Raw genomic sequence first — 27,995 nt, 5'->3', positions numbered from 1 at the left:
CTGACAGTAAAGAAACATTTACTGATGTTCAAAGGCAATCTCCTGTATTTCAGTGTGTGCCCACTGCCTCTTGTCTTTTCCCTCAGCATCACTGAAAAGACACTGATTCCCTCCCCTTTGCACTATTGCTTCCATATGTATGTGTGATGCCATGTAGAGGTATGTCAAAAACCTCCCTGAAGCCCAGGCAGATAATATTCCCTTCATCTACCAGTCAAGTTGATTCATCAGAGGAGTTTAAAGTGATGTTCAGCATGAAATTCCCCTGAAAAATCATGCTAACTACATTATTTGGTCATCTGTCATGTGCCTGGCAAGGATTTCCAGGAAGAGCTGCTTCATCAACTTCCTGGGGATAAAAAAGAGGCTGGCTGGTTTGTACTATGGCGAGTCCTCTTAATTGCCTTTTTTGAAGATGGGTGTCATTTGCTAACATCCACTCTTTAGCTCCTCTTCTCATCTACACCTCGGCAAAAAGCTTTTCCACTATGTCTGGCTAGGAAAAACTGTGCCAGCACAGAAAACATCTCCCATCGTGTTCTAGAAGTTGCACGGATGTCTGCCAAGTGTTTGGCAGGAAGAAAAGAAAAGTTGTCCAAAACAGCTTCCAATCGAATGTTCCTGTGATTGGAAAAGTCAGGAGAGTGCAAAGGTACTGTTTTCTATCAGTTGGCAAGGTGCGCACACAATCCCAGTGTTGTACAGCTTGCTTCTTCACCTTCCCGAAGCTGCCGCTCTCGCCGGCTGCCGGAGCCCAAGAAGCGGCTTCGCGCAAAGACGATTGTGCCGCTCACAGTGCTCTCCTTAGCGCGGCTTCTGCCGAAAGACGCCCGGCAGCGGCTCTTACCTCCGGAGAGCATCCTACCTTCGTCTTTCGCGTCTTTTGTAGTCTACATCTTAGCAAAACGCTTTTCCACTATGTCTGGCTAGGAAAAACTGTGCCAGCACAGAAAACATCTCCCATCGTGTTCTAGAAGTTGCACGGATGTCTGCCAAGTGTTTGGCAGGAAGAAAAGAAAAGTTGTCCAAAACAGCTTCCAATCGAATGTTCCTGTGATTGGAAAAGTCAGGAGAGTGCAAAGGTACTGTTTTCTATCAGTTGGCAAGGTGCGCACACAATCCCAGTGTTGTACAGCTTGCTTCTTCACCTTCCCGAAGCTGCCGCTCTCGCCGGCTGCCGGAGCCCAAGAAGCGGCTTCTTCGCGCAAAGACGATTGTGCCGCTCACAGTGCTCTCCTTAGCGCGGCTTCTGCCGAAAGACGCCCGGCAGCGGCTCTTACCTCCGGAGAGCATCCTACCTTCGTCTTTAGCTCCTCTTCTCATCTACAGCTCGGCAAAAAGCTTTTCCACTATGTCTGGCTAGGAAAAACTGTGCCAGCACAGAAAACATCTCCCATCGTGTTCTAGAAGTTGCACGGATGTCTGCCAAGTGTTTGGCAGGAAGAAAAGAAAAGTTGTCCAAAACAGCTTCCAATCGAATGTTCCTGTGATTGGAAAAGTCAGGAGAGTGCAAAGGTACTGTTTTCTATCAGTTGGCAAGGTGCGCACACAATCCCAGTGTTGTACAGCTTGCTTCTTCACCTTCCCGAAGCTGCCGCTCTCGCCGGCTGCCGGAGCCCAAGAAGCGGCTTCTTCGCGCAAAGACGATTGTGCCGCTCACAGTGCTCTCCTTAGCGCGGCTTCTGCCGAAAGACGCCCGGCAGCGGCTCTTACCTCCTGAGAGTGGCAGCTTCGGGAAGGTGAAGAAGCAAGCTGTACAACACTGGGATTGTGTGCGCACCTTGCCAACTGATAGAAAACAGTACCTTTGCACTCTCCTGACTTTTCCAATCACAGGAACATTCGATTGGAAGCTGTTTTGGACAACTTTTCTTTTCTTCCTCCCAAACACTTGGCAGACATATCTGCAACTTCTAGAAAATGATGGGAGATGTTTTCTGGGCTGGCACGGTTTTTCCTAGCCAGACATAGTGGAAAAGCGTTTTGCTAAGATGTAGACTACATAAGACGCGAAAGACGAAGGTAGGATGCTCTCCGGAGGTAAGAGCCGCTGCCGGGCGTCTTTCGGCAGAAGCCGCGCTAAGGAGAGCACTGTGAGCGGCACAATCGTCTTTGCGAGAAGAAGCCGCTTCTTGGGCTCCGGCAGCCGGCGAGAGCGGCAGCTTCGGGAAGGTGAAGAAGCAAGCTGTACAACACTGGGATTGTGTGCGCACCTTGCCAACTGATAGAAAACAGTACCTTTGCACTCTCCTGACTTTTCCAATCACAGGAACATTCGATTGGAAGCTGTTTTGGACAACTTTTCTTTTCTTCCTGCCAAACACTTGGCAGACATCCGTGCAACTTCTAGAACACGATGGGAGATGTTTTCTGTGCTGGCACAGTTTTTCCTAGCCAGACATAGTGGAGAAGCGTTTTGCTAAGATGTAGACTACAAAAGACGCGAAAGACGAAGGTAGGATGCTCTCCGGAGGTAAGAGCCGCTGCCGGGCGTCTTTCGGCAGAAGCCGCGCTAAGGAGAGCACTGTGAGCGGCACAATCGTCTTTGCGCGAAGAAGCCGCTTCTTGGGCTCCGGCAGCCGGCGAGAGCGGCAGCTTCGGGAAGGTGAAGAAGCAAGCTGTACAACACTGGGATTGTGTGCGCACCTTGCCAACTGATAGAAAACAGTACCTTTGCACTCTCCTGACTTTTCCAATCACAGGAACATTCGATTGGAAGCTGTTTTGAACAACTTTTCTTTTCTTCCTGCCAAACACTTGGCAGACATCCGTGCAACTTCTAGAACACGATGGGAGATGTTTTCTGTGCTGGCACAGTTTTTCCTAGCCAGACATAGTGGAAAAGCGTTTTGCCGAGGTGTAGACTACAAAAGACGCGAAAGACGAAGGTAGGATGCTCTCCGGAGGTAAGAGCCGCTGCCGGGCGTCTTTCGGCAGAAGCCGCGCTAAGGAGAGCCCTGTGAGCGGCACAATCGTCTTTGCGCGAAGAAGCCGCTTCTTGGGCTCCGGCAGCCGGCGAGAGCGGCAGCTTCGGGAAGGTGAAGAAGCAAGCTGTACAACACTGGGATTGTGTGCGCACCTTGCCAACTGATAGAAAACAGTACCTTTGCACTCTCCCGACTTTTCCAATCACAGGAACATTCGATTGGAAGCTGTTTTGGACAACTTTTCTTTTCTTCCTGCCAAACACTTGGCAGACATCCGTGCAACTTCTAGAACACGATGGGAGATGTTTTCTGTGCTGGCACAGTTTTTCCTAGCCAGACATAGTGGAAAAGCTTTTTGCCGAGGTGTAGACTACATAAGACGCGAAAGACGAAGGTAGGATGCTCTCCGGAGGTAAGAGCCGCTGCCGGGCGTCTTTCGGCAGAAGCCGCGCTAAGGAGAGCACTGTGAGCGGCACAATCGTCTTTGCGCGAAGAAGCCGCTTCTTGGGCTCCGGCAGCCGGCGAGAGCGGCAGCTTCGGGAAGGTGAAGAAGCAAGCTGTACAACACTGGGATTGTGTGCGCACCTTGCCAACTGATAGAAAACAGTACCTTTGCACTCTCCTGACTTTTCCAATCACAGGAACATTCGATTGGAAGCTGTTTTGGACAACTTTTCTTTTCTTCCTGCCAAACACTTGGCAGACATCCGTGCAACTTCTAGAACACGATGGGAGATGTTTTCTGTGCTGGCACAGTTTTTCCTAGCCAGACATAGTGGAGAAGCGTTTTGCTAAGATGTAGACTACAAAAGACGCGAAAGACGAAGGTAGGATGCTCTCCGGAGGTAAGAGCCGCTGCCGGGCGTCTTTCGGCAGAAGCCGCGCTAAGGAGAGCACTGTGAGCGGCACAATCGTCTTTGTGCGAAGAAGCCGCTTCTTCGGTTCCGGGAGCCGGCGAGAGCGGCAGCTTCGGGAAGGTGAAGAAGCAAGCTGTACAACACTGGGATTGTGTGCGCACCTTGCCAACTGATAGAAAACAGTACCTTTGCACTCTCCTGACTTTTCCAATCACAGGAACATTCGATTGGAAGCTGTTTTGGACAACTTTTCTTTTCTTCCTGCCAAACACTTGGCAGACATCCGTGCAACTTCTAGAACACGATGGGAGATGTTTTCTGTGCTGGCACAGTTTTTCCTAGCCAGACATAGTGGAAAAGCGTTTTGCTAAGATGTAGACTACAAAAGACGCGAAAGACGAAGGTAGGATGCTCTCCGGAGGTAAGAGCCGCTGCCGGGCGTCTTTCGGCAGAAGCCGCGCTAAGGAGAGCACTGTGAGCGGCACAATCGTCTTTGCGCGAAGCCGCTTCTTGGGCTCCGGCAGCCGGCGAGAGCGGCAGCTTCGGGAAGGTGAAGAAGCAAGCTGTACAACACTGGGATTGTGTGCGCACCTTGCCAACTGATAGAAAACAGTACCTTTGCACTCTCCTGACTTTTCCAATCACAGGAACATTCGATTGGAAGCTGTTTTGGACAACTTTTCTTTTCTTCCTGCCAAACACTTGGCAGACATCCGTGCAACTTCTAGAACACGATGGGAGATGTTTTCTGTGCTGGCACAGTTTTTCCTAGCCAGACATAGTGGAAAAGCTTTTTGCCGAGGTGTAGATGAGAAGAGGAGCTAAAGAGTGGATGTTAGCAAATGACACCCATCTTCAAAAAAGGCAATTAAGAGGACTCGCCATAGTACAAACCAGCCAGCCTCTTTTTTATCCCCAGGAAGTTGATGAAGCAGCTCTTCCTGGAAATCCTTGCCAGGCACATGACAGATGACCAAATAATGTAGTTAGCATGATTTTTCAGGGGAATTTCATGCTGAACATCACTTTAAACTCCTCTGATGAATCAACTTGACTGGTAGATGAAGGGAATATTATCTGCCTGGGCTTCAGGGAGGTTTTTGACATACCTCTACATGGCATCACACATACATATGGAAGCAATAGTGCAAAGGGGAGGGAATCAGTGTCTTTTCAGTGATGCTGAGGGAAAAGACAAGAGGCAGTGGGCACACACTGAAATACAGGAGATTGCCTTTGAACATCAGTAAATGTTTCTTTACTGTCAGGGTGACTGAACCACGGCACAGACTGCCCAGAAAGATTGTGGAGCCTGGATCTTTGAAGACATTAAAAGTACACCCAGATAGAATCCTGGGCAAGAGGCTCTAGGTATCCTGGTTTAGGCAGGGGGGTTGGGCCTGGTTAGCCCCACCAACCCCTTCCACTCTCTTTCATTCTGTGCTAGTGAATTCTCTTCAAGATGCATTTCAAAGCACTGGCATGACAAAGTTCTGTGCAGACAGAGATCCAAATGGACATGGCATCTAAGTTCCTTAAGCAGTGTTCAAGAAGAATGTAAAACTCTGGCACAAGTGTCTCTTCCCTAACTGAATCCCTTTCATGGGAAAATTCCCAGCTCTAGAAAGATCTTCTGATACGCATGCTTAAGACTGACACTGGCTGAGCAAATTTCTCCCTATGTATATCTAAGACCAGTTAGGATCTTCACCCAAAGTGCAGTCAACATAGTCACAGAATGCCTATTGTTAAGAAGTGACAGCTTCCATCAGAATGGCAGCTATTGGTCCACAAAATGGATTAATGGATGGGAATTATCTACGTGGGTTAAAAACAAAAATAAAGAGTTGGTCTTTATTTATCAATTTCATGGCAATATTGATAAGGGAAGAAAAAGATCTAAGTCCTTGACTTTCTGGACTCGAGGAAAGATTTTAAAAATTCCTTGTAAAAATGTATGATCACAATCAGACTATTGAAACCATTTTAGTTGGGAACAAAGTTCCAAAATTGTCTAGATAGTGGCAAAGAAGCCAAGAAAATAGGAAAGAAACAAAAAGAGAGCAAAAGAGTCAGCTTCAGTGTACAAGCTCGTTCTAGAAGTAGTCTGCTGGGAAAAGGAACCCCCAGCTAAATTTCCAATGTATTCCTGCGCTTGATTCAGTAACTGGTCAATGTAAAAACCAATCCTTTTGTACAACTTCTTCCAGCAACAAAAACTCCAACAGGTTGACACTACCATCATGCCTGTTCCAGACATATTTAAAAGAGAAATGATGATTTTCTTGAAAACCTACTTACATAAAAGTTGCAAGATGGTGGAGGGATTCCCACATCCTCCTTCCTCCATCTGGCTTGAAAGTATATTTGATAAAATATGCAACAAAGCACATGATTTATAAGGGAGAGTCAAATGGATGATTTGGGAATCGATCTCTTGTTGATAGTAAACTTCATATCCACTCGGTGTGACCTTTTTAAAACAAAATGTGGAGCTGAGGCATGAATCTGCCACAACAATTGTAAAGCAAACATACACACTCCCCTTCATATGCCCCCCCCTCCACACACACCTAGGCACACACAGAGATCAGCATAGCAGATCATGAACACCTTGGAAAAGACTGAAATGCTAAATGCCTCTCTTGATGGGCAAAAGAGCTGGTGCAGTAATTCAAATGCCTGGTACAAAAATTCTGTTTAATATTTAGCTCCTATTTAAAACACAGCTTTTCATTTCATTCTATTTACAGAATATTTTCATTTCATTTGTTTCTTTAAAATTACTTAGTTCTCACCTGTTGTATGTCTAGGAATATTTTCTTCCAAAAATAGAAAAAAATAGATGATATCTTTTCAGCAGAAAACATTGGTTGATACAATTTTAAACCATCATGATATGGAAGAATTCTTCTGTCCCTCTCGAAGGTGGAAGAAGCATTTGGATCACAGATCATCTACAATGAAATACTTGACATGTTTAAGATGCTTTCAATCAATTTTGATCGTCAATTGCTTATTTGTTGTAAACAGTAATTTTTCAGTGAAGGGAAAGCGTGTGTGGTATATCTACATGATATGTTCAAAGGCAGTTCCTACTAATGGCCAGGCTGAATTCCAGTAAATAATGTCCCGAATGATATTTTGCCGCCTTCTTTGGCACTTCATGAAATCTTACCCCGATGAAGTGCTGAAACAAAGAGATTTTCTCTTAGAGAGTGTCTCATGTTGTAACCTATCCCATGGATTTTATGCTGTAATTCTTATCTCTTTTAAAATTTACTATCTTCTGTACAGTTTTCATGAAACTTTCTGTTACAGTAGTGAATAGCACAGATAAATGTCATTTTGTACAACTTTGAATTTACCCCAAGAGCTGAGAGAAAACTTGATCCTATACTTCAATCCGAGTTTCTTCTATAGTCCGACTTTGTTTCTCTACCATCAAGCTTCTCCTTTGTTGCTGCTCCAAGCCCCGTCCAAGGTGACCTTGAATACTTTCAGGGATGGGACACCCACAACTTCTCTGGGCAACCTGTTCCAGTGTTCCAGCACTCCCACAGTAAAAAAGGCCTTCCTTTCATCTAATATGTGTAGGAAATCATAAATCTAGGCATAGAAGCTTGGAGTGCAAATTTGAAATTCTTTGGATTTGAAGCACATTTTATATGAATACTGACTTACAGATGACTAAAAGATGTTGATGGGCATTTGAGCTGACAAGTTTTGAAAAAGTGCACGGAAATTAAAATTGAAACCACTAAAATTAAAAACTCCTTGCCATTTTCTTTTTCCTCTCCTATTCAAAATTGCATATGTCAGATATCAGTGCTTCATGCAAACCTCTCAGATGCTCTCAGAGAAAAAGCTTTTCTTTCAGACTAAGTTGCAGTTGACGTAGAACACTAGCAGGAGTGAAAGATTTTCTGGGCATCGGGGCAGCCCGTTCTCCTTGGATTTGTGTGCAGAATGCATTTTATCCAAACTGGAAAATAGATCCCAGCTCTGTTCTATTCATCATTCTTACTTCATCAGGCCAGAAGATTCTGTGAAAAGTAGCCTGTGGACCTTGAAGACAGCGCATGTGAACCAGATGAGAGGTGATAGAGAAGTTGAGGGAGAGAAGAAAGAGCATGAGGCTGAAACCAGAAAGTATTTCTCCACGTGATCATGGAAGATTGCAGGAGCCACTTGGTACTATCAAACCAGCCCAACTTGGCACTGGTGCCACCTTGGGTCTGGGAGCCATGTTGCATATCGTGCATTTTAAGGAGCCAGCTGGCCACACCCAGCCATATGCCCCCAAACACAAACCAAGGCCCTTTTCTCTGGCAAACAAAACTCAGCTGCCCTGCTTCTGGATGGCAGATTGCAGGAACCACTTGGTACTATCAAACCAGCCCAACTTGGCACTGGTGCCACCATGGGTCTGGTCACCATCCTGCCTATTGTAGCTTTTCAGGAGCCAGCCGGTCACTCTCAGCCATAGGCCCCCAAACACAAACCTCGGCCCGTTTCCCTGGCAAACAAAAGTAAGCTGCCCCGCTTCTGGATGGCAGATTGCAGGAGCTACTTAGTACTATCAAATCAGCCCGACTTGGCACAGGTGCCACCTTGGATCTGGGAACCATCCTGTGTATCGTGGATTTTCAGGGGCCAGCCAGCCACTCTCAGCCATATGCCCCCAAAAACAAACCACGGACCTTTTCTCTGGCAAACAAAACTCAACTGCCCCTCTTCTGGATGGCAAATTTTAGGACGCACTTTGTACTACGAAAACCGCCCGACGTGGCACTGGTGCCACCTTGGCTCTGGGAACCATCCTGCGTATCGAGCATTTTAAGGAGCCAGCCGGCAATTCCCAGCCGTATGCCCCAAAAAGAAACCACGGACCTTTTCTCTGGCAAAAAAAACTCAGCTGTCCCGCTTCTGGATGGCAGATTGCAGGAGTCACTTTGAACCATACAACCAGCCTTACTTGGCACTGGTGCCACCTTGGATCTGGGAACCATCCTGCCTATCGTTGATTTTCAGGGGCCAGCCTACCACTCTCGGCCATAGGCCCCCAAACACAAACCACAGCCCTTTTCTCTAGCAAACAAAATTTAGCTGCCCCGCTTCTGGATGGCAAATTGCAGGAGCCACTGGGTACTACAAAAACAGCCCGACTTGGCACTGGTGCCATCTTGCGTCTGGTTACCATGCGGCGTATCGTGCATTTTAAGGAGCCAGGTGGCCACTCCCAGCCATATGCCCCCAAACACAACCCACGGCCCTTTTCTCTGGCAAACAAAACTCAGCTGCCCCGCTTCTGGATGGCAGAGTGCAGGAGACACTTGGTACTATCAAACCAGCCCGACTTGGCACTGGTGCCACCTTTGGTCTGGGAACCATCCTGCGTATTGTGGATTGTCAGGAGACAGCCGACCACTCTCGGCCACAGACCCCAATCAAAAACAAAGGTCCGTTTCCCTGGCAAAAAAAACTCAGCTGCCCCGCTTCTGGATGGGAGATTGCAGGAGGCACTTGACACTGTCAAACGAGCCCCACTTTGTACTGGTGCCACCTTTAGGTCTGGGAACCATGCTGCGTATCGTGGATTTTCAGGAGCCAGCCGGCCACTGCCAGCCACAGGCCCCCAAACAAAAACCACAGCCTTTTTCTCTGGCAAACAAAACTCAGCTGCCCCGCTTCTGGATGGCAGATTGCAGGAGCCACTTGGTACTATCAAACCAGCCCGACTTGGCACTGGTGCCACCTTGGATCTGGGAACCATCCTGCCTATCGTGGATTTTAAGGAGCCAGCCGGCTACTCCCAGCCACAGGCCCCCAACAAAAACCACGGCCCTTTTTTCTCGCAAACAAAACTTAGCTGCCTCACTTCTGGATGGCAGATTGCAGGAGTCACATGGTGTAATCAAACCAGCCCGACTTGGCACTGGTGCCACCTTGGGTCTGGGAACCATCCTGCGTATCGTGGATTCTAAGGAGCCAGCCGGCCACTCCCAGCCACAGGCCCCCAAACAAAATCAACGGCGCTGTTCCCTGGAAAACAAAACACGCCTGCCAAATTTTGATGGAGTTTGCAGGAGCCACTTGGTACTATCAAACCAGCCCAACTTGGCACTGGTGCCACCATGGGTCTGGTAAACATCCTGCGTATCGTGGATTCTTAGGAGCCAGCCGGCCACTCCTAGCCACAGGCCCCCAAACAAAAACCTAGGCCTATTTCTCTGGCAAACAAAAGTAAGCTGCCCCGCTTCTGGATGGCAGATTGCAGGAGACACTTGGGACTATCAAACCAGCCCAACTTGGCACTGGTGCCACCTTGGATCGGGGAACCATGCTGTGTATCGTGGATTTTCAGGGGCCAGCCGGCCACTCTCAGCCATATGCCCCCAAACAGAAACCTCGGCCCGTTTCTCTGGCAAACAAAACTCAACTGCCCCTCTTCTGGATGGCAAATTGCAAGATGAACTTGATACTAAAACCGCAGGCCGACTTGGTAGTGGTGACACCTTGGGCCTGGGAACCATCATGCGTATCGAGCATTTTAAGGAGCCAGCCGGCCACTCCCAGCAATATGCCCCCAAAAACAATCCACGGAATTTTTCTCTGGCAAACAAAAATCAGCTGCCCCGCTTCTGGATGGCAGATTGCAGGAGCCACTTTGACCCATCAAACCAGCCCGACTTGGCACTGGTGCCACCTTGCATCTGGGAACCATGCTGCCTAGCGTGGATTTTCAGGGGCCAGCCGGCCACTCTCAGCTATATGCCCCCAAACAAAACCCACGGCCCGTTTCCCTGGCAAACAAAAGTAAGCTGCCCCGCTTCTGGATGGCAGATTGCAGGAACCACTTGGTAGTATCAAACCAGCCCGACTTGGCACTGGTGCCACCTTGGGTCTGGGAACCATCCTGCGTATCGTGGATTCTAAGGAGCCAGCCGGCCACTCCCAGCCACAGGCCCCCAAATACAAACAACGGCGCTTTACCCTGGAAAACAAAACTCGCCTGCCAACTTTTTGATGGCAGATTGCAGGAGCAACTTGGTACTATCAAACCAGCCCAACTTGGCACTGGTGCCACCATGGGTCTGGTAACCATCCTGCCTATTGTAGCTTTCCAGGAGCCAGCCGGTCACTCCCAGCCATAGGCCCCCAGTCACAAACCTCGGCCCGTTTCCCTGGCAAACAAAAGTAAGCTGCCCCGCTTCTGGATGGCAGATTGCAGGAGCCACTTGGTACTATCAAACCAGCCCGACTTGGCACTGGTGCCACCTTGGGTCTGGGAACCATGCTGCGTATCGCAGATTCTAAGGCGCCAGTCGGCCACTCCCAGCCACAAGACCCCAAACACAAACAACGGCGCTTTTCTCTGGCAAACAAAACTCAACTGCCCCTCTTCTGGATGGCAAATTGCAGGACGCACTTGGTACTATCAAACCAGCACGACTTGGCACTGGTGCCACCTTGGGTCTGGGAACCATCCTGCGTATTGTGGATTGTCAGGAGCCAGCTGGACACTCTCGGCCACAGACCCCAATCAAAAACAACGGCCCGTTTCACAGGCAAACAAAACTCAGCTGCCCCGCTTCTGGATGGGAGATTGCAGGAGGCACTTGACACTGTGAAACCAGCCCCACTTGGCACTGGTGCCACCTTGGGTCTGGGAACCATGCTGCGTATCATGGATTTTCAGGAGCCAGCCGGCCACTCCCAGCCATAGGCCCCCAAACAAAAACCTAGGCCTATTTCTCTGGCAAACAAAAGTAAGCTGCCCCGCTTCTGGATGGCAGATTGCAGGAGACACTTGGGACTATCAAACCAGCCCAACTTGGCACTGGTGCCACCTTGGATCTGGGAACCATGCTGTGTATCGTGGATTTTCAGGGGCCAGCCGGCCACTCTCAGCCATATGCCCCCAAACAGAAACCTCGGCCCGTTTCTCTGGCAAACAAAACTCAACTGCCCCTCTTCTGGATGGCAAATTGCAAGATGAACTTGATACTAAAACCGCAGGCCGACTTGGTAGTGGTGACACCTTGGGCCTGGGAACCATCATGCGTATCGAGCATTTTAAGGAGCCAGCCGGCCACTCCCAGCAATATGCCCCCAAAAACAATCCACGGAATTTTTCTCTGGCAAACAAAAATCAGCTGCCCCGCTTCTGGATGGCAGATTGCAGGAGCCACTTTGCACCATCAAACCAGCCCGACTTGGCACTGGTGCCACCTTGCATCTGGGAACCATGCTGCCTAGCGTGGATTTTCAGGGGCCAGCCGGCCACTCTCAGCTATATGCCCCCAAACAAAACCCACGGCCCGTTTCCCTGGCAAACAAAAGTAAGCTGCCCCGCTTCTGGATGGCAGATTGCAGGAACCACTTGGTAGTATCAAACCAGCCCGACTTGGCACTGGTGCCACCTTGGGTCTGGGAACCATCCTGCGTATCGTGGATTCTAAGGAGCCAGCCGGCCACTCCCAGCCACAGGCCCCCAAATACAAACAACGGCGCTTTTCCCTGGAAAACAAAACTCGCCTGCCAACTTTTTGATGGCAGATTGCAGGAGCAACTTGGTACTATCAAACCAGCCCAACTTGGCACTGGTGCCACTATGGGTCTGGGAACCATCCTGTCTATTGTAGCTTTCCAGGAGCCAGCCGGTCACTCCCAGCCATAGGCCCCCAGTCACAAACCTCGGCCCGTTTCCCTGGCAAACAAAAGTAAGCTGCCCCGCTTCTGGATGGCAGATTGCAGGAGCCACTTGGTACTATCAAACCAGCCCGACTTGGCACTGGTGCCACCTTGGGTCTGGGAACCATGCTGCGTATCGCAGATTCTAAGGCGCCAGTCGGCCACTCCCAGCCACAAGACCCCAAACACAAACAACGGCGCTTTTCTCTGGCAAACAAAACTCAACTGCCCCTCTTCTGGATGGCAAATTTCAGGACGCCCTTGGTACTATCAAACCAGCACGACTTGGCACTGGTGCCACCTTGGGTCTGGGAACCATCCTGCGTATTGTGGATTGTCAGGAGCCAGCTGGACACTCTCGGCCACAGACCCCAATCAAAAACAACGGCCCGTTTCACAGGCAAACAAAACTCAGCTGCCCCGCTTCTGGATGGGAGATTGCAGGAGGCACTTGACACTGTGAAACCAGCCCCACTTGGCACTGGTGCCACCTTGGGTCTGGGAACCATGCTGCGTATCATGGATTTTCAGGAGCCAGCCGGCCACTCCCAGCCATAGGCCCCCAAACAAAAACCACAGCCTTTTTCTCTGGCAAACAAAATTCAGCTGCCCCGCTTCTGGATGGCAGATTGCAGGAGCCACTTGGGACTATCACACCAGCACAACATGGCACTGCTGCCAGCTTGGATCTGGGAACCATCCTTCCTATCGTGGATTTTCAGGGGCCAGCCGGTCACTCTCAGCCATAGGCCCCAAACACAAACCACGGCCCTTTTCTCTGGAAAACAAAACTCAACTGCCCCTCTTCTGGATGGCAGATTGCAGGAGCCACTGGGTACTATGAAACTAGCCCTACTTGGCACTGGTGCCACCTTGGGTCTGGGAACCATGCTGCGTATCATGGATTTTCAGGAGCCAGCCGTCCACTGCCAGCCACAGGCCCCGAAACACAAACAACAGCCTTTTTCTCTGGCAAACAAAATTCAGCTGCCCCGCTTCTGGATGGCAGATTGCAGGAACCACTTGGTACTAACAAACCAGCCCGACTTGGCACTGGTGCCACCTTGGGTCTGGGAACCATCCTGCGTATCGTGGATTCTAAGGAGCCAGCTGGCCACTCCCAGCCACAGGCCCCAAAATACACACAACGGCGCTTTTCCCTGGAAAACAAAACTCGCCTGCCAACATTTTGATGGCAGATTGCAGGAGCCACTTGGTACCATCAAACCAGCCCAACTTGGCACTGGTGCCACCTTGGGTCTGGGAACCATCCTGCCTATTGTTGCTTTTCAGGAGCCAGCCGGTCACTTCTAGCCCTAGGCCCCCAGTCATAAACCTCGGCCCGTTTCCCTGGCACACAAATGTAAGCTACCCCGCTTCAGGATGGCAGATTGCAGGAGCCACTTTTCACCATCAAACCAGCCCGACGTGGCACTGGTGCCACCTCCGGTCTGGGAACCATCCTGCGTATCGTGTGTTCTAAGGAGCCAGCCGGCCACTCCCACCCACAGTCCCCCAAACACAAACAACGGCGCTTTTCCCTGGAAAACAAAACTGGCCTGCCAACTTTTTGATGGCAGATTGCAGGAGCCACTTGGTACTATCAAACCAGCCCAACTTGGCACTGGTGCCACCATGGGTCTGGTCACCATCCTGCCTATCGTAGCTTTTCAGGAGCCAGGCGGTCACTCCCAGCCATAGGCCCCCAGACACAAACCTCGGCCCGTTTCCCTGGCAAACAAAAGTAAGCTGCCCCGCTTCTGCATGGCAGATTGCAGGTGCTATTTAGTACTATCAAACCAGCCCGACTTGGCACTGGTGCCACCTCTGGTCTGGGAACCATCCTGCCTATCGTGGATTTTCAGGCGCCAGACGGCCACTATCAGCCATATGCCCCCAAAAACAAACCACGGCCCTTTTCTCTGGTAAACAAAACTCAACTGCCCCTCTTCTGGATGGCAAATTTTAGGACGCACTTTGTACTACGAATACCGCCCGACTTGGCACTGGTGCCACCTTGGGTCAGGGAACCATCCTGCCTATCGTAGCTTTTTAAGGAGCCAGCAGGCCACGCCCAGCCATATAGCCCCAAAAACAAACCACGGACCATTTCTCTTGGAAACAAAAATCCGCTGCCCCGCGTCAGGATGGCAGATTGCAGGAGCTATTTAGTATTATCAAACCAGCCCGACTTGGCACTGGTGCCACCATCGGTCTGGTCACCATCCTGCCTATCGTAGCTTTTCAGGAGCCAGCCGGTCACTCTCAGCCATAGGCCCCAAACACAAACCACGGCCCTTTTCTCTGGAAAACAAAATTCAACTGCCCCTCTTCTGGATGGCAGATTGCAGGAGCCACTGGGTACTATGAAACCAGCCCTACTTGGCACTGGTGCCACCTTGGGTCTGGGAACCATGCTGCGTATCGTGGATTCTAAGCAGCCAGCTGGCCACTCCCAGCCACAGGCCCCAAAACACACACAACGGCGCTTTTCCCTGGAAAACAAAACTCGCCTGCCAACTTTTTGATGGCAGATTGCAGGAGCCACTTGGTACTATCAAACCAGCCCAACTTGGCACTGGTGCCACCATGGGTCTGGTCACCATCCTGCCTATCGTAGCTTTTCAGGAGCCAGCCGGTCACTCCCAGCCATAGGCCCCCAGACACAAACCTCGGACCGTTTCCCTGGCAAACAAAAGTAAGCTGCCCCGCTTCTGGATGGCAGATTGCAGGATCCACTTGTTATTATCAAACCAGCCCGACTGGGTACTGGTGCCACCTCTGGTCTGGGAACCATCCTGGGTATCGTGGATCCTAAGGAGCCAGCCGGCCACTCCCAGCCACAGGCCCCCAAACAAAAATAACGGCGATTTTCCCTGGAAAAGAAAACTCGCCTGACAACTTTTTGATGGCAGATTGCAGGAACCACTTGGTACTATCAAACCAGCCCAACTTGGCACTGGTGCCACCTTGGGTCTGGGAACCATGCTGCGTATTGTGGATTCTAAGGAGCCAGCCGGCCACTCCAGCCACAGGCCCGCAGACACAAACAACGGCGCTTTTCCCTGGAAAACAAAACTCGCCTGCCAACATTTTGATGGCAGAGTGCAGGAGCCACTTGGTACTATGAAATCAGCCGAACATGGCACTGGTGCCACCATGGGTCTGGTCACCATCCTGCCTATCGTAGCTTTTCAGGAGCCAGCCGGTCACTCCCAGCCATAGGCCCCCAGACACAAAGCTCGGCCCGTTTCCCTGGCAAACAAAAGTAAGCTGCCCCGCTTCTGGATGGCAGATTGCAGGACGCACTTGGTAGTATCAAACCAGCCCAACTTGGCACTGGTGCCACCTCAGGTCTGGGAACCATGCTGCGTATCGTGGATTCTAATTAGCCATCCGGCCACTCCCAGCCACAGGCCCCCTAACAAAAACAACGGCGCTTTTCCCTGGATAACAAACTCGCCTGCCAACATTTGATGGCAGATTGCAGGAGCCACTTGGTACTATCAAACCAGCCCAACTTGGCACTGGTGCCACCATGGGTCTGGTCACCATCCTGCCTATCGTAGCTTTTCAGGAGACAGCCGGTCACTCCCAGCCATAGGCCCCCAGACAAAAACCTCGGCACTTTTCCCTGGCAAACAAAAGTAAGTTAACCCGCTTCTGGATGGCAGATTGCAGGAGCCAGTTTTCACCATCAAACTAGCCCGACTTGGCACTGGTGTCACCTCTGGTCTGGGAACCATCCTGCCTGTCGTGGATTCTAATTAGCCAGCCGGCCACTCCCAGCCACAGGCCCCCAAACACAAACAACGGCGCTTTTCCCTGGGAAACAAAACTCGCCTGCCAAGTTTTTGATGGCAGATTACAGGAGCCACTTGCTACTATCAAACCAGCCCAACTTGGCACTGGTGCCACCATGGGTCTGGTCACCATCCTGCCTATCGTAGCCTTTCAGGAGGCAGCCGGTCACTCCCAGCCATAGGCCCCCAGACACAAACCTCGGCCCGTTTCCCTGGCCAACAAAAGTAAGCTGCCCCGCTTCTGGATGGCAGATTGCAGGAACCACTTGGTACTATCAAACCAGCCCAACTTGGGACTGGTGCCACCTTGGGTCTGGGAACCATCCTGCGTATCGTGGATTCTAAGGAGCCAGCCGGCCACTCCCAGCCACAGGCCCCCAAACACAAACAACGACGCTTTTCCCTGGAAAACAAAACTCGCCTGCCAACTTTTTGATGGCAGATTGCAGGAACCACTTGGTACTATCAAACCAGCCCGACTTGGCACTGGTGCCACCTTGGGTCTGGGAACCATCCTGCGTATCGTGGATTCTAAGGAGCCAGCCGGTCACTCCAGCCACAGGCCCGCAGACACAAACAACGGCGCTTTTCCCTGGAAAACAAAACTCGCCTGCCGACTTTTTGATGGCAGATTGCAGGAGCCACTTGGTACTATGAAATCAGCCGAACATGGCACTGGTGCCACCATGGGTCTGGTCACCATCCTGCCTATCGTAGCTTTTCAGGAGCCAGCCGGTCACTCCCAGCCATAGGCCCCCTGACACAAAGCTCGGCCCGTTTCCCTGGCAAACAAAAGTAAGCTGCCCCGCTTCTGGATGGCAGATTGCAGGACGCACTTGGTACTATAAAACCAGCCCGACTTGGCACTGGTGCCACCTCAGGTCTGGGAACCATCCTGCGTATCGTGGATTCTAAGGAGCCAGCCGGCCACTCCCAGCCACAGGCCCCCAAACACAAACAACGGCGCTTTTCCCTGGAAAACAAAACTCGCCTGCCGACATTTTCATGGCAGATTGCAGGAGCCACTTGGTACTATCAAACCAGCCCAACTTGGCACTGGTGCCACCATGGGTCTGGTCACCATCCTGCCTATCGTAGCTCTTCAGGAGCCAGCCGGTCACTCCCAGCCATAGGCCCCGAGACACAAAGCTCGGAACGTTTCCCTGGCAAACAAAAGTAAGCTGCCCTGCTTCTGGATGGCAGATTGCAGGAGCCACTTTGCACCATCATACTAGCCCAACTTGGCACTGGTGCCACCTCTGGTCTGGGAACCATGCTGCGTATCGTGGATTCTAAGGAGCCAGCCGGCCACTCCCAGCCACAGGCCCCCAAACACAAACAACGGCGCTTTTTCCTGGAAAACAAAACTCGCCTGCCAAATTTGATGGCAGATTGCAGGTGCTACTTGGTACTATCAAATCAGCCCAACTTGGCACTGGTGCCACCTCTGGTCGGGTCACCATCCCGCCTATCGTAGCTTTTCAGGAGCCAGGCGGTCACTCCCAGCCATAGGCCCCCAGACAAAAACCTCGGCCCGTTTCCCTGGCAAACAAAAGTCAGCTGCCCCGCTTCTGGATGGCAGATTGCAGGAACCACTTGGTACTATCAAACCAGCCCAACTTCGCACTGGTGCCACCTTGGATCTGGGAACCATCCTGCCTATCGTGGATTCTAAGGAGCCAGCCGGTCACTCCCAGCCACAGGCCCCCAAACACAAACCACAGCGCTTTTCCCTGGAAAACTAAACCCGCCTGCCAACATTTTGATGGCAGATTGCAGGAGCCACTTGCTACTATCAAATCAGTCCAACTTGGCACTGGTGCCACCATGGGTCTGGTCACCATCCTGCCTATCGTAGCTTTTCAGGAGCCAGCCGGTCACTCCCAGCCATAGGCCCCCAGACACAAACCTCGGCCCGTTTCCCTGGCAAACAAAAGTAAGCTGCCCCGCTTCTGGATGGCAGATTGTAGGACGCACTTGGTACTATCAAACCAGCCCGACTTGGCACTGGGGCCACCTCTGGTCTGGGAACCATGGTGCGTATCGTGGATTCTAAGGAGCCAGCCGGCCACTCCCAGCCATAGGCACCCAAACACGAACAACGGCGCTTTTCCCTGGAAAACAAAACTCGCCTGCCAACTTTTTGATGGCAGATTGCAGGAGCCACTTGGTACTATCAAACCAGCTCAACTTGGCACTGGTGCCACCATGGGTCTGCTCACCATCCTGCCTATCGTAGCTTTTCAGGAGCCAGACGGTCACTCCCAGCCATAGGCCCCCAGACAAAAACTCGGCCCGTTTCCCTGGCAAACAAAAGTAAGCTGCCCCGCTTCTGGATGGCAGATTGCAGGAGCCACTTTGCACCATCAAACTAGCCCGACTTGGCACTGGTGCCACCTTGGGTCTGGGAACCATCCTGCGTATCGTGGATTCTAAGGAGCCAGCCGGCCACTCCCAGCCATAGGCCCCAAAACACACACAACGGCGCTTTTCCCTGGAAAACAAAACTCGCCTGCCAAATTTTGACGGCAGATTGCAGGAGCCACTTGGTACTATCAAATCAGCCCAACTTGGGACTGGTGCCACCATGGGTCTGGTCACCATCCTGCCTATCGTAGCTTTTCAGGAGCCAGCCGGTCACTCCCAGCCATAGGCCACCAGACACAAACCTCGGCCCGTTTCCCTGGCAAACAAAAGTAAGCTGCCCTGCTTCTGGATGGCAGATTGCAGGAACCACTTGGTACTATCAAACCAGCCCGACTTGGCACTGGTGCCACCTTGGGTCTGGATACCATGCTGCGTATGGTGGATTCTAAGGAGCCATCCGTCCACTCCCAGCCACAGGCCCCCAAACACAAACAACGGCGCTTTTCCCTGGAAAACAAAACTCGTCTGCCAACTTTTTGATGGCAGATTGCCAGAGCCACTTGGTACTATCAAACCAGCCCAACTTGGGACTGGTGCCACCATGGGTCTGGTCACCATCCTGCCTATCGTAGCTTTTCAGGAGGCAGCCGGTCACTCCCAGCCATAGGCCCCCAGACAGAAATCTCGGCCCGTTTCCCTGACAAACAAAGGTAAGTTATCCCGCTTCTGGATGGCAGATTGCAGGAACCACTTGGTACTATCAAACCAGCCCGACTTGGCACTGGTGCCACCTCTGGTCTGGGAACCATCCTGCGTATCGTGGATTCTAATTAGCAATCCGTCCACTCCCAGCCACAGGCCCCCAAACAAAACAACGGCGCTTTTCCCTGGAAAACAAAACTCGTCTGCCAACTTTTTGATGGCAGATTGCCAGAGCCACTTGGTACTATCAAACCAGCCCAACTTGGCACTGGTGCCACCTTGGGTCTGGGAACCATGCTGCGTATCGTGGATTATAAGGAGCCAGCCGGCCACTCCCAGCCACAGGCCCCCAAACACAAACCACAGCGCTTTTCCCTGGAAAACAAAATTCGCCGGCCAAATTTTGATGGCAGATTGCAGGAGCCACTTGGTACTATCAAATCAGACCAACTTGGCACTGGTGCCACCATGGGTCTGGTCACCATCCTGCCTATCGTAGCTTTTCAGGAGCCAGCCGGTCACTCCCAGCCATAGGCGCCCAGACACAAAGCTCTGCCCTTTTCCCTGGCAAACCAAAGGAAGCTGCCCCGCTTCTGGATGGCAGATTGCAGGAACCACTTTTCACCATCAAATAGCCCGACTTGGAACTGGTGCCACCTCTGGTCTGGGAACCATGCTGCGTATCGTTCATTCTAAGGAGCCAGCCGGCCACTCCCAGCCACAGGCCCCCAAACACAAACAACGGCGCTTTTCCCTGGAAAACAAAACTCGCCTGACAACTTTTTGATGGCAGATTGCAGGAGCCACTTGCTACTATCAAATCAGCCCAACTTGGCACTGGTGCCACCATGGGTCTGGTCACCATCCTGCCTATCGTAGCTTTTCAGGAGCCAGCCGGTCACTCCCAGCCATAGGCTCCCAGACAAAAACCTCGGCCCGTTTCCCTGGCAAACAAAAGTAAGCTGCCCCGCTTCTGGATGGCAGATTGCAGGAACCACTTGGTACTATCAAACCAGCCCGACTTGGCACTGGTGCCACCTCTGGTCTGGGAACCATGCTGCGTATCGTGGATTCTAAGGAGCCAGCCGGCCACTCCCAGCCAAAGGCCCCCAAACACAAACAACGGCGCTTTTCCCTGGAAAACAAAACTCGCCTGCCAACATTTTGATGGCAGATTGCAGGAGCCACTTGGTACTATCAAACCAGCCCAACTTGGCACTTGTGCCACCATGGGTCTGGTCACCATCCTGCCTATCTTAGCTTTTCAGGACCTAGCCGGTCACTCCCTGCCATAGGCCCCCAGACACAAAACTCGACCCGTTTCCCTGGCAAACAAAAGTAAGCTGCCCCGCTTCTGGATGGCAGATTGTAGGACGCACTTGGTACTATCAAACCAGCCCGACTTGGCACTGGTGCCACCTTGGGTCTGGGAACCATCCTGCGTATCGTGGATTCTAAGGAGCCAGACGGCCACTCCCAGCCATAGGCACCCAAACACAAACAACGGCGCTTTTCCCAGGAAAACAAAACTCGCCTGCCAACGTTTTGATGGCAGATTGCAGGAGCCACTTGGTGCTATCAAACCAGCCCAACTTGGCACTTGTGCCACCATGGGTCTGCTCACCATCCTGCCTATCGTAGCTTTTCAGGAGCCAACCGCTCACTCCCAGCCATAGGCCCCCAGACAAAATGCTCGGCCCGTTTCCCTGGCAAACAAAAGTAAGCTGCCCCGCTTCTGGATGGCAGATTGCAGGACGCACTTGGTACTATAAAACCAGCCCGACTTGGCACTGGTGCCACCTCAGGTCTGGGAACCATCCTGCGTATCGTGGATTCTAAGGTGCCAGCCGGCCACTCCCAGCCACAGGCCCCCAAACACAAACAACGGCGCTTTTCCCTGGAAAACAAAACTCGCCTGCCGACATTTTGATGGCAGATTGCAGGAGCCACTTGGTACTATCAAACCAGCCCAACTTGGCACTGGTGCCACCATGGGTCTGGTCACCATCCTGCCTATCGTAGCTTTTCAGGAGCCAGCCGGTCACTCCCAGCCATAGGCCCCGAGACACAAAGCTCGGACCGTTTCCCTGGCAAACAAAAGTAAGCTGCCCCGCTTCTGGATGGCAGATTGCAGGAGCCACTTTGCAACATCATACTAGCCCGACTTGGCACTGGTGCCACCTTGGGTCTGGGAACCATCCTGCGTATCGTGGATTCTAAGCAGCCAGCCGGCCACTCCCAGCCACAGGCCCCCAAACACAAACAACGGCGCTTTTCCCTGGAAAATAAAAACTCGCCTGTCAAATTTTGACGGCAGATTGCAGGAGCCACTTGGTACTATCAAACCAGCCCAACTTGGCACTGGTGCCACCATGGGTCTGGTCACCATCCTGCCTATCGTAGCTTTTCAGGAGCCAGCCGGTCACTCCCAGCCATAGGCCCCCAGACAAAAACCTCGGCCCGTTTCCCTGGCAAACAAAAGTAAGCTGCCCTGCTTCTGGATGGCAGATTGCAGGAACCACTTGGTACTATCAAACCAGCAAAACTTGGCACTGGTGCCACCTTGGGTCTGGATACCATGCTGCGTATCGTGGATTCTAAGGAGCCAGCCGGCCACTCCCGGCCACAGGCCCCCAAACACAAACAACGGCGCTTTTCCCTGGAAAACAAAATTCTCCTGCCAACTTTTTGATGGCAGATTGCAGGAGCCACTTGGTTTTATCAAATCAGCCCAACTTGGCACTGGTGCCACCATGGGTCTGGTCACCATCCTGCCTATCTTAGCTTTTCAGGAGCCAGCCGGTCACTCCCAGCCATAGGCCCCCAGACAAAAAGCTCGGGCCGTTTCCCTGGCAAACAAAACTAAGCTACCCCGCTTCTGGATGGCAGATTGCAGGAGCCACTTTGCACCATCAAACTAGCCCGTCTTGGCACTGGTGCCACCTCTGGTCTGGGAACCATCCTGCGTATCGTGGATTCTAAGGAGCCAGCCGGCCACTCCCTACCACAGGCCCCCAAACACAAACAACGGCGCTTTTCCCTGGAAAACAAAACTCGCCTACCAACTATTTGATGGCAGATTACAGGAGCCACTTGGTACTATCAAACCAGCCCAACTTGGCACTGGTGCCACCATGGGTCTGGTCACAATCCTGCCTATCGTAACTTTTCAGGACCTAGCCGGTCACTCCCAGCCATAGGTCCCCAGTCACAAACCTCGGCCCGTTTCCCTGGCAAACAAAAGTAAGCTGCCCCGCTTCTGGATGGCAGATTGCAGGAGCCACTTGGTACTATCAAACCAGCCCGACTTGGCACTGGTGCCACCTCTGGTCTGGGACCCATCCTGCGTATCGTGGATTCTAAGGAGCCAGTCGGCCACTCCCAGCCACAGGCCCCCAAACACAAACAACGGCCCGTTTCCGTGGCAAACAAAAGTAAGCTGCCCCACTTCTGGATGGCAGATTGCAGGAACCACTTGGTAGTATCAAACCAGCACAACTTGGCACTGGTGGCACCTCTTGTCTGGTAACCATGCTGCATATCGTGGTTTCTAAGGAGCCAGCCGGGCACTCCCAACCACAGGTCCCCAAACAAAAACAATGGCGCTTTTCCCTGGAAAACAAAACTCGCCTGACAACTTTTTGATGGCAGATTGCAGGAGCCACTTGGTACTATCAAACCAGCCCAACTTGGCACTGGTGTCACCATGGGTCTGGTCACCATCCTGCCTATCGTAGCTTTTCAGGAGCCAGCCGGTCACTCCCTGCCATAGGCCCCGAGACAGAAAGCCCGGCCCGTTTCCCTGGCAAACAAAAGTAAGCTGCCCCGCTTCTGGATGGCAGATTGCAGGAGCCACTTTGTACTATCAAACCAGCCCGACTTGGCACTGGTGCCACCTCTGGTCTGGGAACCATGCTGCGTATCGTGGATTTTAAGGAGCCAGTCGGCCACTCCCAGCCATACGCCTCCAAACACAAACAACGGTCCATTTCCCTGGCAAACAAAAGTAAGCTGCCCCGCTTCTGGATGTCAGATTGCAGGAACCACTTGTTGCCAAGTTGGGGTGGTTTGATAGTACCAAGTGGCTCCTGCAATCTGCCATCAAAAAGTTGGCAAGCGAGTTTTGTTTTCCAGGGAAAAGCGCCGTTGTTTGTGTTTGGGGGCCTGTGGCTGGGAGTGGCCAGCTGTCTCCTTAGAATCCACGATACGCAGGATGGGTCCCAGACCAGAGGTGGCACCAGTGCCAAGTCGGGCTGGTTTGATGGTGCAAAGTGACTCCTGCAATCTGCCATCCAGAAGCGGGGTAGCTTACTTTGTTTGCCAGGGAAACGGGTAGAGCTTTGTGTCTGGGGGCCTATGGCTGGGAGTGACCGGCTGGCTCCTGAAAAGCTACGATAGGCAGGATGGTGACCAGACCCATGGTGGCACCAGTGCCAAGTTGGGCTGGTTTGATAGTACCAAGTGGCGCCTGCAATCTGCCATCAAAAAGTTGGCAGGTGAGTTTTGTTTTCCAGGGAAAAGCACCGTTGTTTGTGTTTGGGGGCCTGTGGCTGGGAGTGGCCAGCTGGCTCCTTAGAATCCACGATACGCAGGATGGTTCCCAGACCAGAGGTGGCACCAGTGCCATGTTGGCCTGGTTTGATATTACCATGTGGCTCCTGCAATCTGCCATCCAGAAGCGGGGCTGCTTACTTTTGTTTGCCAGGGAAACGGGCCGAGATATTTGTCTGGGGGCCTACGGATGGGAGTGAGCGGCTGGCTCCTGAAAAGCTACGATAGGCAGGATGGTGACCAGACCCATGGTGGCACCAGTGCCAAGTTGGGCTGGTTTGATAGTACCAAGTGGCTCCTGCAATCTGCCATCAAAAAGTTGTCAGGCGACTTTTGTTTTCCAGGGAAAAGCGCCGTTGTTCTTGTTTAGAGGCCTGTGGCTGGGAGTGGCCGGCTGTCTCCTTTGAACCCAGGATAGGCAGGATGGTTCCCAGAGCCAAGGTGGCACCAGTGCCAAGTTGGGCTGGTTTGATAGTACCAAGTGGCTCCTGCAATCTGCCATCCAGAAGCGGGTCAGCTTACTTTTGTTTCCCAGGGAAACAGGCCGAGGATTGTGTCTGGGGGCCTATGGCTGGGAGTGACCGGCTGGCTACTGAAAAGCTACGATAGGCAGGATGGTTACCAGACTCATGGTGGCACCAGTGCCAAGTTGGGCTGGTTTGATAGTACCAAGTGGCTCCTGCAATCTGCCATCAAAAAGTTGGCAGGCGAGTTTTGTTTTCCAGGGAAAAGCGCCGTTGTGTGTATTTTGGGGCCTGTGGCTGGGAGTGGCCAGCTGGCTACTGAAAAGCTACGATAGGCAGGATGGTGACCAGACCCATGGTGGCACCAGTACCAAGTTGGGCTGGTTTGATAGTACCAAGTGGCTCCTGCAATCTGCCATCAAAAATTTGGCAGGCGAGTTTTGTTTTCCAGGGAAAAGCGCCGTTGTTTTTGTTTAGAGGCCTGTGGCTGGGAGTGGCCGCCTGTCCTCGTAGAACCTACGTTACGCAGCATGGTTCCCAGAGCCAAGGTGGCACGAGGGCCAAGTCGGGCAGGTTTGATAGTACCAAATGCATCCTGCAATCTGCCATCCAAAAGCGGGGCAGTTTACTTTTGTTTGCCAGGGAAACGGGCCGAGGTTTGTGTCTGGGGGCCTATGGCAGGGAGTGACCGGCTGGCTCCTGAAAAGCTACGATAGGCAGGATGTTTACCAGACCCATGGTGGCACCAGTGCCAAGTTGGGCTGATTTGATAGTACCAAGTGACTCCTGCAATCTGCCATCAAAAAGTTGTCAGGCGACTTTTGTTTTCCAGGGAAAAGCGCCGTTGTTCTTGTTTAGAGGCCTGTGGCTGGGAGTGGCCGGCTGCCTCCTTTGAACCCAGGATACGCAGGATGGTTCCCAGACCCATGGTGGCACCAGTGCCAAGTTGGGCTGGTTTGATAGTACCAAGTGGCTCCTGCAATCTGCCATCCAGAAGCGGGTCAGCTTACTTTTGTTTCCCAGGGAAACGGGCCGAGGTTTGTGTCTGGGGGCCTATGGCTGGGAGTGACCGGCTGGCTACTGAAAAGCTACGATAGGCAGGATGGTTACCAGACTCATGGTGGCACCAGTGCCAAGTCGGGCTGGTTTGATAATACTAAATAGCTCCTGAAATCTGCCATTCAGACGCGGGGCAGCGGATTTTTGTTTGCTGGAGAAAAGTTCCGTGGTTTTATTTTGGGGGTATATGGCTGGACGTGGCCGGCTGGCTCCTTAAAAAGATCGATACGCAGGATTGTTCCCTGACCCAAGGTGGCATCACTGTCAAGTCGGGCTGTTTTCGTAGTACCAAGTGCGTCCTGCAATTTGCCATCCAGAAGAGGGGCAGTTGAGTTTTGTTTGCCAGAGCAAGGGGCCGTGGTATGTGTTTGGGGGCATATGGCTGAGAGTGGCCGGCTGGCCCCTGAAAATCCACGATAGGCAGGATGGTTCCCAGAGCCAAGGTGGCACCAGTGCCATGTTGGCCTGGTTTGATAGTACCATGTGGCTGCTGTAATCTGCCATCCAGAAGCGGGGCAGCTTACTTTTGTTTGCCAGGGAAACGGGCCGAGATATTTGTCTGGGGGCCTATGGCTGGGAGTGACCGGCTGGCTCCTGAAAAGCTACGATAGGCAGGATGGTGACCAGACCCATGGTGGCACCAGTACCAAGTTGGGCTGGTTTGATAGTACCAAGTGGCTCCTGCAATCTGCCATCAAAAATTTGGCAGGCGAGTTTTGTTTTCCAGGGAAAAGCGCCGTTGTTTTTGTTTAGAGGCCTGTGGCTGGGAGTGGCCGCCTGTCCTCGTAGAATCTACGTTACGCAGCATGGTTCCCAGAGCCAAGGTGGCACGAGGGCCAAGTCGGTCAGGTTTGATAGTACCAAATGCATCCTGCAATCTGCCATCCAAAAGCGGGGCAGTTTACTTTTGTTTGCCAGGGAAACGGGCCGAGGTTTGTGTCTGGGGGCCTATGGCAGGGAGTGACCGGCTGGCTCCTGAAAAGCTACGATAGGCAGGATGGTGACCAGACCCATGGTGGCACCAGTGCCAAGTTGGGCTGATTTGATAGTACCAAGTGGCTCCTGCAATCTGCCATCCAGAATCGGGGCAGCTTACTTTTGTTTTCCAGGGAAACGGGCCGAGGTTTGTGTCTGGGGGTCTATGGCTGGGAGTGACCGCCTGGCTCCTGAAAAGCTACGATAGGCAGGATGGTGACCAGACCCATGGTGGCACCAGTGCCAAGTTGGGCTGGTTTGATAGCACCAAGTGGCTCCTGCAATCTGCCATCAAAATGTTGGCAGGCGAGTTTTGTTTTCCAGGGAAAAGCGCCGTTGTTTTTGTTTGGGCGCCTGTGGCTCAGAGTGGCCGGGTGGCTGCTTAGAATCCACGATACGCAGGATGGTTCCCAGACCCAAGGTGGCACCAGTGCCAAGTCGGGCTGGTTTGACACTACCAAGTGGCTCCTGCAATCTGCCATCCAGAATCGGGGCAGCTTAATTTTGTTTGCCAGGGAAACGGTCCGAGGTTTGTGTCTGGGGGACTATGGCTGGGAGTGACCGGCTGGCTCCTGAAATGCTACAATAGGCAGGATGGTTCCCAGACCCATAGTGGCACCAGTGCCAAGTTGGGATGATTTGATAGTACCAAGTGGCTCCTGCAATCTGCCATCAAAAAGCTGGCAGGCGAGTTTTGTTTTCCAGGGAAAAGCGCCGTTGTTTGTGTTTGGGGGCCTGTGGCTGGGAGTGGCCGGCTGGCTCCTTAGAATCCACGATATGCAGGATTGTTCCCAGACCCAAGGTGGCACCAGTGCCAAGTCGGGCTGGTTTGATGGTGCAAAGTGGCTCCTGCAATCTGCCATCCAGACGCGGGGCAGCGGATTTTTGTTTCCATGAGAAATGGTCCGTGGTTTGTTTTTGGGGGTATATGGCTCGGCGTGGCCGGCTGGCTCCTTAAAAAGCTCGATATGCAGGATGGTTCCCTGACACAAGGCGGCACCAGTGCCACGTCGGGCGGTTTTCGTAGTACAAAGTGCGTCCTAAAATTTGCCATCCAGAAGAGGGGCAGTTGAGTTTTGTTTGCCAGAGAAAAGGGCCGTGGTTTGTTTTTGGGGGCATATGGCTGAGAGTGGCCGGCTGGCCCCTGAAAATCCACGATAGGCAGGATGGTTCCCAGACCAGAGGTGTCACCAGTGCCAAGTCGGGCTGGTTTGATAGTACTAAATAGCTCCTGCAATCTGCTATCCAGAAGCGGGGCAGCTTACTTTTGTTTGCCAGGGAAACGGGCCGAGGTTTGTGTCTGGGGGCCTATGGCTGGGAGTGACCGGCTGGCTCCTGAAAAGCTACGATAGGCAGGATGGTGACCAGACCCATGGTGGCACCAGTGCCAAGTTGGGCTGGTTTGATAGTACCAAGTGGCTCCGGCAATCTGCCATCAAAAAGTTGGCAGGCGAGTTTTGTTTTCCAGGGAAAAGCGCCGTTGTTTGTGTTTGGGGGCCTGTGGCTGGGAGTGGCCAGCTGGCTCCTTAGAACCCACGATACGCAGGATGGTTCCCAGACCAGAGGTGGCACCAGTGCCAAGTTGGGCTGGTT

The sequence above is a fragment of the Melospiza melodia genome, chromosome 2 (assembly GCF_035770615.1).
Source record: "Melospiza melodia melodia isolate bMelMel2 chromosome 2, bMelMel2.pri, whole genome shotgun sequence".
Taxonomy (NCBI): domain Eukaryota; kingdom Metazoa; phylum Chordata; class Aves; order Passeriformes; family Passerellidae; genus Melospiza; species Melospiza melodia.
The sequence above is the reverse complement of the archived record's forward strand: the minus strand, read 5'-3'. Positions refer to the sequence as shown.